Consider the following 15264-nt stretch of genomic DNA (forward strand, 5'->3'; position numbering starts at 1 on the left):
GTCTGGTCAATCACTTGAAGTTGTAGGATATACATATATATATATATATATATATATAGAGAGAGAGAGAGAGAGAGAGAGAGAGAGAGATAATAAGGTGTATGCTGTGTCGGAATGTGCTTACAACAGATGTACATGAATCTCGTGGCTGAGAAATTACCCACATTTAGAATATTGTGCAGTTCTGTACAACTTTTGGAATAACTAGTAACCTCTCTCAAAGCATTTATGTGATGTATTACTCAGGGTCGATTGCACAAAATAAACTGGGTATTCTTTTCATGTTCTAGAAAGCAGGCAGTAAGGGTAAACTCAAGCTTGCTTGTAACATAAGTTCTGTGGAGTAAAATCATTTCTGGTTACAGAATAACCAGAAACTGTGGCAATGAACATTTTAGTACATGCGATCTTCTTCTAAGGCACAGCCACATGATTATTTTCAGTACATGGTCTTAGTTGGGGATGAGGATGAAACTTGGCATGTTGATTGATTTTCAGTTGTACTAAAGAGAAACAGAAATAAATAGCCTGTGAAACTGAAATGCATAGAGCAGGAGCAGCCAATTCCCCATGCGAAGGCCATATGCAGCCCTTTCAAACGTCTCATGTGGGCTTTGAAGCAAATATGAAGGGAAAAGTTGTGAAGGAAATATGTTATTCATGAATCAGAACAAAACAGGTTTCAAATACAAAAGAGTAAATGAAAATATTAGTTTTAGGTAATATAAGTGAATAATCTGTTTATACAATTCTGTTTTCCTTTTACTACAAATATATGCAACTTTGATAACTATAAAAAAAGTAAAGTTTTTTTTCAGTTTAGGAAAAAATTACTGTTAATATTTTAAATAATATTATTGCCCTTCTTTTTTTTTTTTTTGACATAGTTTGACCTTTTTTTTCTTTTTTAAACCAGATCAGGCCCTTCTGTCTCTAAATGAGGAGGGAGTTTCAAACTCTTCTGTAGCAAAACCGTACTTAGCAGGCAGTCACAGGGATCAGGCTGTGTTTCATGTCTTCTCTCTTTCCCTGCCCCATCAAGGAAAGATAGGAATGATGAGGCCAGAAATCAAAAGGTAGGTAGCTGGATGGATGTGAAGAAAAAATCAGACAGTTTGGTTTCAATTCCAAAGAACTACAAATTGGATAATCCATTCTTGACAATCAACAGTTGACAATATGTAAAGCAGTTTACTTTGTGTAGGACTCAGAGACAGGGCTATTTTAGATAAGAAATGTCCTAAAGGTTTTTTTTCCCCTAAAAAAATCAAATCATACTGTGAACGTGGATATTATGTATCACTGCTGACATTGCTTGAACTGCCTGCCCCTTTATCAGAATAAATTCCCACCTTTCCCTGCTTCTTGGCACTCTGAGCTCCCAATGTGGAGACCCAGATACGTGCAGCTGATCAGCTGAAAGCACTTTGGGAAACGGAGCATCTGGTCCTGTTGGCTTCTGTAGTAGAAAGCCTTCTCTACTTATACCAGGATTCAAATGAGGGGGAATTTCCAAGCATAGAAAGGGAATCAGATGCTAGGCAGAAAAAAAAACAAGTATGCTGCAACAATAAGAAACCTTGTAAATTAATAAAAGGCAAATACATCAAAATAGCACTGAAGAAAGGACATAAAATGGCAATTCTCCTCCCCCAAAAAGTAAATATTTAATATTTAATCTCATTAGTATTCAATGTCAATTAAAATCATAATACCTTTTAAAAATTTAAGGAATCATACTATGATAAATGTTTGAAATAATTCACTGAAAGAAGTTATTTTGTAGGCATGATTGTTTTGTTTGGAAATGATGTTGAGAAAAGCAAGTGACAGACAGCCTTGAGGAAGGTCCCAAATTGCCTGAAAAGCACCTTTGGTTTCTCACAGCCCCTGTGGTGGTCATATTCCTGCCTGGAGGGCAGTACCCGTCCCCTGAGGGGCACATGTGGCATGGCCGGCAGCGACCACACCCAGGAGCCACACAGGTTGCAGAGGTAAGAGTTCACACCTTTGATTTTAGGAATCACTCAGTTCAGATAAGAGTTCGTGTTTTTTTTCTTAAATTTTTTTTTATTGTGAAAAATAACATATGTACCAAAGAGCAATACATTTCCAAGTACATTTTAACAAGTAGTTATACAACAGATTTTAAAGCTTGGTATGGGTTACAGTTCCACAATTTTTCATTGTTTCTTCTAACTACTCCAAGACACTGAAGGCCAAAAGAAATACCAATATATTGATTTAGCAGTCATATCATTTGTTAAATCCTCAGATAAGTGTTTTTAAGCAAGGTAAAAATTAAGGTCCTTATCTCCCCATTTTCTGTAAACAGTTTTTGTATTTGTTTCCTATTTCTGCTGTAACAAACGACCTCAAACACGGAGGCTGAAATCAACGCGCATATATATCTTACAGTCCTGGGGGTCAGGAGTCCAAAATGAGTCTCAAGCAGCTTAAATGAAGGTGAGGATAGGGCTGCGTTCCTTTTGGAGGCCCTCGGGGAGAATGGGCTTTCCAGTATTATCCAGCATCTAGAGGCTGCCACGAGTCTCTGGTTCACGGTCCCCTTTCCATCTTCAAAGCCAGCAAAGGCCGGTGAGGTCCTTCTCACATCCGTCTGTGGCCCTGACGCTCCTGCTACCCCCTTTGACTTATGAGAACTCTTGTGATTATATTGGATCAACCTGGATAATCTAGGATACGCTATTTAAGGTTGATTGATTAGCAGCTGTATTTCCATCTGCAACCTTTCCCCCTTCACAACAACTCCCCCTTCCCATACAACATAACCTATTTACAGATTTCAGGGATTAAGACGTGACCATCCATTATTCTACCGACCATAGTAATACAGAAAGTAACTTAGTGAAAAGTTCTATTCATTGGGGGAAAATTCAACCTCCCCAAGTTGAATTCTTGATATTCTCACATGCAGTGTGGACAACCAAAGCTATAGGCTGAGCCCCCAGTCTTGGGGTTGGTTCATATGAAACTTAATCCCACAAAGGATAGGTCAAGCCTACTTAAAATTAGGGCTAAGAGTCACCCCCAAGAGAGCCTCTTTTGTTGCTCAGATGTGGCCTCTGTCTCCAGCTAATACAACAAGCAAACTCACCACCCTTCCCCTGTCTACACGGGACATGACTCCCGGGGGTGTAGACCTTCCTGGCAACATGGGACAGAATTCTTAGAATGAGCTGACACTCAGCATCAAGGAATTGAGAAAAACCCTGGAATGAGCTGAGACCCAGCGTCAGGGGATTGGGGGAGCCCTGTCAACCAAAAGGGGTAAGAGTGAAATGAGACAAAGTGTCAATGGCTGAGAGATTCCAAACATAGTCGAGAGATTGTCCTGGAGGTTATTCTTATGCATTAAATAGATATCACCTTGTTATCCAAGAGAAAATGGAGAGGCTGGAGGGAACTGCCTGAAAATGTAGAGCTGTGTTCCAGTAGCCATGTTTCTTGATGATGATTGTATAATGATATAGCTTTCAGAATGTGACTGTGTGATTGTGAAAACCTTGTGTCTGATGCTCCTTTTATTTACCTGGTCAACAGATGAGTAGAACATATGGAATAAAAATAAATAATAGGGAGAAAAAAATGTTAAAATAAATTTAGTTTGAAATGCTAGTGATCAATGAAAGGGAGGGGTAAGGGGTATGGTAGGTATAATTTTTTTTTCTGTTTTTGTCTTATTTTTCTATTGTCTTTTTATTTCTTTTTCTGAATTGATGCAAATGTTCTAAGAAATTATCATGATGATGAATATACAACTATGTGATGATATTGTGAATTAGTGATTATATATGTAGAAGAGAATGATCACATATTAAGAATGTTTGTGTTTCTTTCCTGTAATCTTTTTTAAATTAATAAAAAAAATTAAAAAAAATTAGTACCCTATGAGGAACTGTTTAAAAATTTGAAAAAGGGATCTGAATTTGAGGAGAGATATGAACAAAGCTGACCTGGATAGGACTAAGGTAAATCAGAATATAGGGTAAAGGATGATATTGTCCATATTTTAAAACTCCATCTTCTGTGAGAGACCAAAGGGAGAGATGTTTATTTTGTTCAAAATTTATATTTTGGGTAGTGCATTTCCTAATTTCACTTGTATGGTCAGTTTAGCTGAACACCATAAGTACATGGAATCTTGAATAGGGCATGAGATTTTGTTGGTTTGTCCGGGTTAGTGTGATGCCCTGATAAATCCCAGAGTAATATGGGAAATGAATAAAGAAGTATTTACAAGTTCCCCTTGGGGAACTGGGGAGAAAGGAGGAAATATTTAACTTCCTCATTTGGAGAATTTCTGATATTCTCGCAAGCAGTGGAGGCAACCAAATCAACAGACCGACCCCTCAGTCTTGGGGATTGTCTCTATGAAACTTACTCCTGCAAAGGATAGGCTAAGCCTACGTAAAATTAAGCCTAAGATTGAGTAAACTCCTAGAATGAGCTGAAACTTAGCATCAGGGGATTGAGAAAACCTTCTCGACCAAAAGGGGGAAGAGTGAAATGAGACAAAATAAAGTGTCAATGGCTGAGAGATTCCAAACAGAGTTGAGAGGTTATCCTGGAGGTTATTCTTACGCATTAAATAGATACCACCTTGTTTAGTCAAGATGTAGTGGAGAGGCTGGAGGGAACTTGCCTGAAAATGTGGAGCTGTGTTCCAGTAGCCATGTTTCTTGAAGATGATTGTATAATGATACAGCTTTCACAATGTGACTGTGTGATTGTGAAACCTTGTGTCTGATGCTCCTCTTATCTACGGTATGGACAGATGAGTAAGAAATATGGATAAAAAATAAACAAATAATAGGAGGGACAAAAGTTAAAATAAATTGGGTAGATGGAAATACTAGCGGTCAATTGGGAGGGGTAATGGGTGTGGTATATATGAGTTTTTTCTTTTTCTTTTTTATTTCTTTTTCTGGAGTGATGCAAACATTTTGAAAAATGATCATAGTGATGAATACACAACTATATGATGATACTGTGAACCACTGATTGTACACCATGTATAGAATGTTTGTGTGTTAGGAATGTTAGTATGCTTGTATGTGGAGATTTATCAATTAAAAAAAGATTTATCCAAAAAAAAGCTCTCTTCATGAAGAGAAGTGTGTGGTGGAGCAGGGCTGGGGAGTGCCTCCCTGAGCTCGCAGACCTGTCGAGACAAAGCCCTCGGTATTTGGCAGAGCAGAAAGGCAAGAATAAACCAAAGGTAAAGGAATCAGTTCAAAGGGAGAGAAAGCCCGTGACTGCCTTGTCCTAATGTGGGCTTTTTAATGTGTTATAATCAGAGTCATGGTTTTCAGATTGAAGCATTAGCAAATGACTCAGAGACTTCTGTTTTTGTCTAGCTCATTGGCCTCTCCTGCCTGGGAGCTCTGCACATGAATAAGTAATTACACTCTCTTCTCAAATTTATTAAGCCTCGACATTACTCTCCCACCAAAACGTTCTTCCCTACCTTTTGATGGGAGCACATTTTTATAAGAGTTGAAAATGAATCACGAAGATCCAGATAACCTTTTCTGGGCACCTCTGCAAATAGAGCAGCAACTGCTGCTGTATTTTTAGCTTGATTTTCCACCTGAAGAAATTGGGCACTGGATGCAGACAAAGGGGTTCTCAAAGAAGTCATGACTCATCTCACGGACTTGCTGATCCCATTTGAATTAGAAAGTATATTGGGTAGGGAAATTTGTATTATCACACTAATTAAGTCTTAAATTTGGGGGGTTTTAAACATTTTTTAATTATGGTAATATACGTACAACACAAAATTCCCATTTAACCTTTTTAAGTGTACAAATTCAGTGGTATAATTACATTCACAATGTTGTGCTGCCATCACCACCATCTGTTTCTATCATCCCACAGAAGAAACTCTGTACCCGTTAAGTAATAGCTCCCCATTTCCCATCCCCATATATACCACCCCCCAGTTTTTGTTTCTTGTTTTGTCTTATTAGAGAAGTTGTAGGTTTACAGAAAAATCATCCATAAAATACTGGGTTCCCATATACCACCCCATCATTAGAAACTTGTATTGGTTTGTTACAAGTGATGAAAGCACAGTTTTATAATTATACCATTAGCTATAGTTCATGGTTTATCTTAGGGTCCTAGTTTTGTGTTTAAGGTGCATTTTTTGAATTATAGGGCATAAGAGAGTAAGACATGAAAGCACATCTTGCAGTTGGAGAAGGAATGGACCTGTTCTTTTCTATCATTAGTACCCATTGAACAATAGGATAGGGAAGGGAGAAGCAAGAAGGAACCTCTGGAGGGAGAAAAGAAGAGAGGGAGCCAAAATAAAATATCTGAATGAGAACTTGGCTTCATTTTCTGATAATTGTTGATTCAGAAATATCTCAGAACACGGGTGCTGATGCATCGCTCTCAGTCATTTGAGATTAGTTGTAAGGCTCAGAAAGAAGAACCAAGAGCAGAGCTCAAACTGTAGAAGAACAGCTCAAAAAACAAAAAGCAAAAACAAAACTGAAGATGGAATGGCAAATTAGATCTTTAATCTCACACCAAAATCTGTCATTTTCTTAATGGATGTGTTTTAACACCTCCGATAGGATTTAATTCAACAAGTACTGGAAGAGTTCTGGGCTACGGAAGACCAGACTGGCCATACTCACCAAGGCACAAATGAAGATATCTGACCTCGAAGGAGCACAGGTTCTCACTGGGAGAATAAGATAAAACCCCATAAAACAGGTCATAGTATGACCCTATTTATTTATTTATTTTTCGTTATGGAAACTTTCAAACACAAAAAATAGAACGAATAATATAATGAATCTGCATGTACCCATCAGTAGCTTCAGCAGTCATCAGTATGTGGCCAACCTTGTTCCATCTACCCCCTCCCTGGGCTTGTTATCCGCTGGATTATTTAAAAATCCTTCCCAAACATCACTGGTATCTGATATTTAAGCTCAGTTGTTGAGATAGAGTTATAGGAGTCAAGGAAAGGTTGAGGCCACAGAGAAGTAAGACTTGGCCTGGTCCTGGGATGATGAGTTGAATTGAATGAGCACAGAGGCGTTGTGGGGAGAGGTCCTGCCGGGTGGGAGAGGACAGCGGGAATAGAACAGTGAGTATTAATGACACCTTCAGCAGTGTACCAGAGCCGTGATAGAAACAAGTCACAGAAGAGAACAATGTTCCTGACTTCGCAGAGCTGACAGTCCAATAAGAGGCAGCTGCGAGGTGAGCAGGCCGTGTGGGTGCTACCATAGAGATGCCTCTGCGCGGCCAGCGGGGGCTGGAAGGCAGGGCCTGTTGCTGCATCTGGGCAGCGATCCTCATTTGAGCCTATCTTCACTGTTTGCGCATTCAGTATTCGCAAATTCACTACTCTCACTACTCGCTAAAATGCATTTGTAACTCCAGAATGAGTGCTCGCAGTGTTTTCACTGACATGCTCAGAGGAGTGAAAAAGTTGAGTCCCCTGACACACGTTCCCGTCTGATACCAAACAAGGCGACACTCTTTGCTTCTTGTTTCAGCTCTCATACTGTGAACAAGTGTTCTTTTTGTGATATATTTAATGCCACGTTTTTCACATTTTTGTGCTATTTTGTTGATTTTACTGCTTAACATGGCACCCAAGTGTAGTACTAATGTTGCAGTGCTAGCTTGTGTTCCTGGGCCCCAAATAGCTGGGATGCGCTGACCGAGAACTTTCAAGTATTAGCTAAGCTTTGCCCAGGCGTGAGTTATAGCGCTCTTGGTCAGGAGCTCAGTGTCAATGAATCGACAATATATATTAAATGAGATGTCTTTAAACAGAACATGTAAAACAAGATGATGCACTGGTTGGTTGACGGAAATGTAATGATCAGAGGCTTGCAGAACTGAACCCTGGGTTTCCCTTACAAGCAATGCTTCGGGAGTCACATTGTGAATAATGCACTGTTCCCAGAGACTTCATAACATATAATTTCCACGTATGGTGAGAATGAACTGTATAATGTGAGCCACACACGTAATTTTTAATTTCCTGGAAGCCATTGTAAATAGAAGTAAAAAGAAACAATTAAATTATTTTAATACTATGACTTAACTCAAATCCACACACAATTATTTTAACATGTAATCAATGAAATACTTGACTTTCTTTTTTACATTAAGTCTTCAAAATCCAGTGTGTGTTTTATACCTAGGCACAGGTAAATTTAGAGCAGCCACACCGCAAGTGCTTGAGAGCCACATGTGCCAGCGGCTATCGGATTGGAGACTCAGCTCTGGGGGCACAGGAGAGGGCTCAGGAGGGGGCGCAGCTTGCGCTGTGGCTGGCGCTGTGCTCGGCAGAGGGGAACTGAGGCTGGAGGAGATCCGGGGCAGCAAACCGAGGGGGACATGCTCATCAAACGCCCGGGGGGAGGCTCAAGCCATATTTTTGTGGAAAGTGAGTGCAATGGGGAGGACGTTTAAACGTACATCTGGTATTTTTCTCTCTGACCGATTTCCCAGAAGTGGAGATAAAGAAAAGGAAACGTGTGGAGGCCGAGTTCCCATTACATGTAATTGATTTAATGACCATCCCCTGCACCCCGACTGCCGGTCTCCAGTTTTCTTGTTAAAGTGGAAATAAATCTTGCAAAACCCAGTTGTAAAATTTTTTATCTCAACTTAGTCATTAGAGCCTTGCTCAAGATAATGTTTCAGGGTTAACCAAGAGTAAAATCACTCAAGACCTCTGATTTCAAGAGAAATGCAGTGTATGTTTTAATTACTCGTTTTAATGCCAGTTTATTTTGAAATAATTTCAAATACAAAGAAGAGTTGCAAGAATAGTACAAAGAGCTCCCATATACCCTCTACCCAAGTTTACCAATGATAACATTTGTATGCTATCTATGTTTACATATGTTTATACTATGTTTACATATATTTACATATAGGTAGGTATATATATACAACTGCATGCATACATGTTATTTTATGAACCGTAAATTGAAGACACTGTGCTTCTTTATCCTTGTTTTCCTCAGCTTACATTTCCCAAGATTGAGGGCATTCCTTTATATAAGCACAGTGCAAATACCAAAATCAGGAAGTTTAACATCAGCGCAATACTTACATGCAACCCCTGGTCTATAGTAAATTTTTTTCAGTTATTCCAATAGCATCCTTTATAGCTACTTAACCCCCAAATCCAGCGTCCAGTCAAGTCTCATGCATTGCATTTAGTTCTCAAGTCTCCTTAGTCTCCTTTAATCTGGAATAGTCCTTCAGCCTTACTTGATCTTAAATGACATTAATATTTTTGAATACCATAGGCCAGGTTTTTATAAAATGCCCCTCATTTTAAAGTTGGTTGATGCTTCCTCATGATTAGATTCAGGTGATGTATTTTTGGCAGGAATAACATGTAAGTGCTATTATTTCCCTTTCAGTGCATCACATCTTCCAATGAATTTTGAACACATTTTATTCACTAAGTTCAAATTAATATGATTTCCACAGAAATATATACAAACTCTTAGCACAGTATAAGATATAGAGAAGGATCTGGAGTGCTCTTATTGATTGAGAAGGTTTGGGATTCATATACCAGTAAAATAGGACTATTCCAATTCTCACATGGAATTTATAAAAGAAATGAAAGGTTCAAGCACAAAAAACAGCAAGCTTGTGATTTCAGTATATATGGAACAATTCTGAGAAATAAAGAACATGCCTTCATAGAAAATATTTACATAAATGTGATGAAATAAACCCAACTCACATACATAACATGTTCTTCCTTGTTATAGCAAGTCAGTTTAAGAGGTTACATTCCAGAGATCTTCCACCTTGCCCTCTTTAACTTTAGTATTTTCTTAGCTCACTGGGTCTGAACAGTAACTTTCCTGCATTTTTTTTTACCTTCCTTTGAATACTCTCGTGACTTTTAAAGCTGATAAATATTTATAGCTAAATGGTATCTTTTCATTAATTCTTCACTTGGAATGACTAGAAATGAAATGGAGATTTTTCTCAATACTCTGATTGAAGACTAAGTATGAAAATGCAGGCAAAAGAAATATAGCTCAGCAAAGAGTGCACCCAGCTGCATGAAATAAAGCAGGACCATGTTCCAGAGCTGAGACCTGTGAACAGAGTCAGATTTAAGGTCCAGCATCATGGGCTTCATGCCCACTTCTCCCAGGGGCCTGCAGATCCCGGTGGAAAGGAGGACATGGCTGGAAACTGACACCAGCTCTCTGGGCTTCTGTTCTGTTCATCCATTCTCCACAGAATGGAAATATGATTATGATTTCTGAGTGTATGTGTATGGTGTGTGTGTGTGTGTGTGTGTGTGTGTGCAGGGAGTAATAAGTGTTCACAGACACTAAAATGTTTGACTGAAAGAGAGGGCATTTTTTTTTTTTTGCATTTCTGGGTGGATTTCGGTAGATGGTGGTTCATGGCAACAGTTAATATATTTTTTTTAACTTTTTTAAATTAATTAAAAAAATTAACTAACACAACATGTAGAAATCATTCCATTCTACATATGCAATCAGTAATTCTTAATATCATCACATAGATGTATGATCATCGTTTCTTAGTACATTTGCATCGATTTAGAAAAAGAAATAGCAAGACAACAGAAAAAGAAATAAAATGATAATATGGAGAAAAAATAAAAATAAAAAATACACACACAAAAAAAACTATAGCTCAGATGCAGCTTCATTCAGTGTTTTAACCTAATTACATTACAATTAGGTATTATTGTGCTGTCCATTTTTGAGTTTTTGTATCAAGTCCTGTTGCACAGTCTGTATCCCTTCAGCTCCAATTACCCATTATCTTACCCTATTTCTAACTCCTGATGGTCTCTGTTACCAATGACATATTCCAAGTTTATTCTCTAATGTCGGTTCACATCAGTGGGACCATACAGTATTTGTCCTTTAGTTTTTGGCTAGTCTCACTCAGCATAATGTTCTCTAGGTCCATCCATGTTACTACATGCTTCATAAGTTTATTCTGTCTTAAAGCTGCATAATATTCCATTGTATGTATATACCACAGTTTGTTTAGCCACTCGTCTGTTGATGGAGATTTTGGCTGTTTCCATCTCTTTGCAATTGTAAATAACGCTGCCATAAACATTGTTGTGCAAATGTCTGTTTGCGTCTTTGCCTTTAAGTCCTTTGAGTAGATACCTAGCAATGGTATTGCTGGGTTGTATGGCAATTCATATTCAGCTTTTTGAGGAACCGCCAAACTGCCTTCCACAGTGGTTGCACCATTTGACATTCCCACCAACAGTGGATAAGTGTGCCTCTTTCTCCACATCCTCTCCAGCACTTGTCATTTTTTGTTTTGTTGATAATGGCCATTCTGGTGGGTGTGAGATGATATCTCATTGTGGTTTTGATTGCATTTCTCTAATGGCCAAGGACATTGAGAATCTCTTCATGTGCCTTTTGGCCATTTGTATTTCCTCTTCTGATAGGTGTCTGTTCAAGTCTTTTTCCCATTTTGTAATTGGGTTGGCTGTCTTTTTGTTGTTGAGTTGAACAATCTCTTTATAAATTCTGGATACTAGCCCTTTATCTGATATGCCGTTTCCAAATATTGTCTCCCATTGTGTAGGCTGTCTTTCTACTTTCTTGATGAAGTTCTTTGATGCACAAAAGTGTTTAATTTTGAGGAGCTCCCATTTATTTCTTTCTTTCTTCAGTGCTCTTGCTTTAGGTTTAAGGTCCATAAAACCGCCTCCAATTGTAAGATTCATAAGATATCTCCCTACATTTTCCTCTAACTGGTTTATGGTCTTAGACCTAATGTTTAGATCTTTGATCCATTTTGAGTTAACTTTTGTATAAGGTGTGAGATATGGGTCTTCTTTCATTCTTTTACATATGGATATCCAGTTCTCTAGGCACCATTTATTGAAGAGACTGTTCTGTCCCAGGTGAGTTGGCTTGACTGCCTTATCAAAGATCAAATGTCCATAGATGAGAGGGTCTATATCTGAGCACTCTATTCGATTCCATTGGTCGATATATCTATCTTTATGCCAATACCATGCTGTTTTGACCACTGTGGCTTCATAATATGCCTTAAAGACCGGCAGCGTGAGACCTCCAGCGTCGTTTTTTTTCCTCAAGATACTTTTAGCAATTCGGGGCACCCTGCCCTTCCAGATAAATTTGCTTATTGGTTTTTCTATTTCTGAAAAATGAGTTTTTGGGATTTTGATTGGTATTGCATTGAATCTGTAAATCAATTTAGGTAGGATTGACATCTTAACTATATTTAGTCTTCCAATCCATGAACACGGTATGCCCTTCCATCTATTTAGGTCTTCTGTGATTTCTTTTAGCAGTTTTTTGTAGTTTTCTTTGTATAGGTCTTTTGTCTCTTTAGTTAAATTTATTCCTAAGTATTTTATTCTTTTAGTTGCAATTGTAAAAGGGATTCATTTCTTGATTCCCCCTCAGCTTGTTCATTGCTAGTGTATAGAAATGCTACAGATTTTTGAATGTTGATCTTGTAACCTGCTACTTTGCTGTACTCATTTATTAGCTCTAGTAGTTTTGTTGTGGATTTTTCCGGGTTTTCAACGTATAGTATCATATCATCTGCAAACAGTGATAGTTTTACTTCTTCCTTTCCAATTTTGATGCCTTGTATTTCTTTTTCTTGTCTAATTGCTCTGGCTAGAACCTCCAACACAATGTTGAATAATAGTGGTGATAGTGGACATCCTTGTCTTGTTCCTGATCTTAGGGGGAAAGTTTTCAATTTTTCCCCATTGTGGATGATATTAGCTGTGGGTTTTTCATATATTCCCTCTATCATTTTAAGGAAGTTCCCTTGTATTCCTATCTTTTGAAGTGTTTTCAACAGGAAAGCATGTTGAATCTTGTCAAATGCCTTCTCTGCATCAATTGAGATGATCATGTGATTTTTCTGCTTTGATTTGTTGATATGGTGTATTACATTAATTGATTTTCTTTGTTGAACCATCCTTGCACACCTGGGATGAATCCCACTTGGTCATGATGTATAATTCTTTTAATGTGTTGCTGGATTCTATTTGCTAGAATTTTGTTGAGGATTTTTGCATCTATATTCATTAGAGAGATTGGTCTGTAGTTTTCTTTTTTTGTAATATCTTTGCCTGGTTTTGGTATGAGGGTGATGTTGGCTTCACAGAATGAATTAGGTAGCTTTCCCTCCACTTCAATTTTTTTGAAGAGATTGAGCAGAGTTGATACTAATTCTTTCTGGAATATTTGGCAGAATTCACATGTGAAGCCGTCTGGTCCTGGACTTTTCTTTTTGGGACGCTTTTGAATGACTGATTCAATTTCTTTACTTGTGATTGGTTTGTTGAGGTCATCTATTTCTTCTTTTTTTTTTATTAATTAAAAAAAATTAACAAAACATTTAGAAATCATTCCATTCTACATGTACAATCAGTAATTCTTAATATCATCACATAGTTGCATGTTCATCATTTCTTAGTACATTTGCATCGATTTAGAAAAAGAAATAAAAAGACAACAGAATAAGAATTAAAACGATAGTAGAAAGAAAAAAAAACAAAAAAAAACCCCTATACCTCACATGCAGCTTCATTCAATGTTTTAACATAATTGCATTACAATTACATAGTATTGTGCTGTCCATTTCTAAGTTTTTATATCCAGTCCTGTTGCACAGTCTGTATCCCTTCAGCTCCAAATACCCCTTGTCTTTTTGTTTTTTAATTAACGGAAAAAATGAAATTAACCCAACATTTAGAAATCATACCATTCTACATATGCAATCAGTAATTCTTAACATCATCACATAGATGCATGATCATCGTTTCTTAGTACATTTGCATCGGTTTAGAAGAACTAGCAACACAACCGAAAAAGATATAGAATGTTAATATAGAGAAAAAATAAAAGTAATAATAGTAAAAACAAAACAAAACAAAACAAAAACCTATAGCTCAGATGCCGCTTCATTCAGTGTTTTAACATGATTACTTTACAATTAGGTATTATTGTGCTGTCCATTTTTGAGTTTTTGTATCTAGTCCTGTTGCACAGTCTGTATCCCTTCAGCTCCAATTGCCCATTATCTTACCCTGTTTATACCTCCTGCTGGACTCTGTTACCAATGACATATTCCAAATTTATTCTCGAATGTCCGTTCACATCAGTGGGAACATACAGTATTTGTCCTTTAGTTTTTGGCTAGACTCACTCAGCATAATGTTCTCTAAGTCCATCCATGTTATTACATGCTTCATAAGTTTATCCTGTCTTAAAGCTGCATAATATTCCATCGTATGTATATACCACAGTTTGTTTAGCCACTCTTCTGTTGATGGAGATTTTGGCTGTTTCCATCTCTTTGCAATTGTAAATAACGCTGCTATAAACATTGGTGTGCAAATGTCCGTTTGTGTCTTTGCCCTTAAGTCCTTTGAGTAGATTCCCAGCAATGGTATTGCTGGGTCGTATGGCAATTCTATATTCAGCTTTTTGAGGAACCGCCAAACTGCCTTCCACAGTGGTTGCACCTTTTGACATTCCCACCAACAGTGGATAAGTGTGCCTCTTTCTCCACATCCTGTCCAGCACTTGTGATTTTCTGTTTTGTTGATAATGGCCATTCTGGTGGGTGTGAGATGATATCTCATTGTGGTTTTGATTTGCATTTCTCTAATGGCCAGGGACATTGAGCATCTCTTCATGTGCCTTTTGGCCATTTGTATTTCCTCTTCTGATAGGTGTCTGTTCAAGTCTTTTTCCCATTTTGTAATTGGGTTGACTGTCTTTTTGTTGTTGAGATGAACAATCTCTTTATAAATTCTGGATACTAGACCTTTATCTGATATATCATTTCCAAATATTGTCTCCCATTGTGTAGGCTGTCTTTCTACTTTCTTAATGAAGTTCTTTGATGCACAAAAGTATTTAATTTTGAGGAGCTCCCATTTATTTCTTTCTTTCTTCAGTGTTCTTGCTTTAGGTTTAAGGTCCATAAAACCGCCTCCAGTTGTAAGATTCATAAGATATATCCCAACATTTTCCTCTAACTGTTTTATGGTCATAGACCTAGTGTTTAGATCTTTGATCCATTTTGAGTTAACTTTTGTATAGGGTGTGAGAGATGGGTCTTCTTTCATTCTTTTGCATGTGGATATCCAGTTCTCTGGGCACCATTTATTGAAGAGACTGTTCTGTCCCAGGTGAGTTGGCTTGACTGCCTTATCAA

General features: G+C 37.7%; 1 long non-coding RNA gene across 1 annotated transcript in view; it reads left to right on the plus strand.

The window, feature by feature from the left end:
* LOC143650768 (uncharacterized) overlaps nucleotides 1–15264 on the plus strand; it is a 102646-nt gene that overhangs the window by 1616 nt on the left and 85766 nt on the right. The window contains exon 2 of the long non-coding RNA XR_013159667.1: nucleotides 1888–1994. This is a non-coding gene — a long non-coding RNA (uncharacterized LOC143650768). The remainder of the gene's footprint in view (nucleotides 1–1887; nucleotides 1995–15264) is intronic.

This window comes from Tamandua tetradactyla, chromosome 1 (assembly GCF_023851605.1).
Source record: "Tamandua tetradactyla isolate mTamTet1 chromosome 1, mTamTet1.pri, whole genome shotgun sequence".
Lineage (NCBI taxonomy): Eukaryota > Metazoa > Chordata > Mammalia > Pilosa > Myrmecophagidae > Tamandua > Tamandua tetradactyla.